This window comes from Oncorhynchus mykiss, chromosome 9, assembly GCF_057628025.1.
Source record: "Oncorhynchus mykiss isolate SJ-2025 chromosome 9, ASM5762802v1, whole genome shotgun sequence".
Taxonomy (NCBI): domain Eukaryota; kingdom Metazoa; phylum Chordata; class Actinopteri; order Salmoniformes; family Salmonidae; genus Oncorhynchus; species Oncorhynchus mykiss.
Window position 1 is genome coordinate 3,712,907 of NC_143030.1, and position 1,749 is coordinate 3,714,655.

Below are 1,749 nucleotides of genomic sequence, written 5' to 3' on the forward strand. Positions count from 1 at the left end.
CAAGGTTTTGTTTTTTGTTTATTTCACCTGCTGTTGATAACAATTTTCAGAATCTCCTATATCAGCTTTTTCCGCGCTCTGTCCTCAGGTTTGGGTTTTGCCTTAACACTACACAGCTGATTTCAAATGATCAAAGCTTGATGAGTAGTTGAATCAGCTGTGTAGTGCGAGGGCAAAAACCAAAACGTGCACCTCTTGGGGTCCTGAGGACCGAGGTTGGGAACAGCTGATCTAGCAGATTGGTGGATGGATTCATCAGTGATTTTAACATCAGATAATTGCTGGAAAGACTAGAACCAACTCACACCTGCTTTTACTCTGATTTCTTAAAAATGATTTAAAAAGGAGTAGTTCTTTAAACCGACTCTGAACAAAAATATCAACGAGACATGAAACAATTTAAAATAATTTACTGAGTTAGTTCATAAGGATCTCATGATATAGGATCTCATGATATAGGATGTCATGATATACGATGTCATGATATAGGATGTCATGATATAGGATCTCATGATATAGGATGTCATGATATAGGATGTCATGATATAGGTCTAGATAGTGTTTTACATAGGTTCTCGTGATATACCATCTCATGATATGCGATGTCATGATATAGGATGTCATGATATAGCATCTCATGATATAGGATCTCATGATATAGGCCTAGATAGTGTTTTACATAGGATCTCATGATATAGGATCTCATGATATGGGTCTAGATAGGGTTTTACATAGGATCTCATGATATAGGCCTAGATAGTGTTTTACATAGGATCTCATATGGGTCTAGATAGTGTTTTACATAGGATCTCATGATATAGGTCTAGATAGTGTTTTACATAGGATCTCATGATATAGGATCTCATGATATAGGTCTAGATAGTGTTTTACATAGGATCTCATGATATAGGATCTCATGATATAGGTCTAGATAGTGTTTTACATAGGATCTCATGATATAGGATCTCATGATATAGGATCTCATGATATACTGTGGAAATCTACATGTTTCCATTTGGTATGGATTATGGTTTCCATCAATGTAATTGTCTCCATCATTTCCAATCCTCATATATTTTCTGGGGGTAAATATATATATATATATATATATGTATGTATATATATATATAATATTTCCCCTAACCGTACAACCCCTCCCCTAATTGGAGTAAACTAATGAACAACAACTTAGGCCTCTACTTCCAGTTTATACATACTACACTGCTCAAAAAAATAAAGGGAACACTTAAACAACACAATGTAACTCCAAGTCAATCACACTTCTGTGAAATCAAACTGTCCACTTAGGAAGCAACACTGATTGATAATACATTTCACATGCTGTTGTGCCAATGGAATAGACAACAGGTGGAAATTATAGGCAATTAGCAAGACACCCCCAATAAAGGAGTGGTTCTGCAGGTGGTGACCACAGACCACTTCTCAGTTCCTATGCTTCCTGGCTGATGTTTTGGTCACTTTTGAATGCTGGCGGTGCTTTCACTCTAGTGGTAGCATGAGACGGAGTCTACAACCCACACAAGTGGCTCAGGTAGTGCAGCTCATCCAGGATGGCACATCAATACGAGCTGTGGCAAGAAGGTTTGCTGTGTCTGTCAGCGTAGTGTCCAGAGCATGGAGGCGCTACCAGGAGACAGGCCAGTACATCAGGAGACATGGAGGAGGCCGTAGGAAGGCAACAACCCAGCAGCAGGACCGCTACCTCCGCCTTTGTGCAAGGAGGAGCAC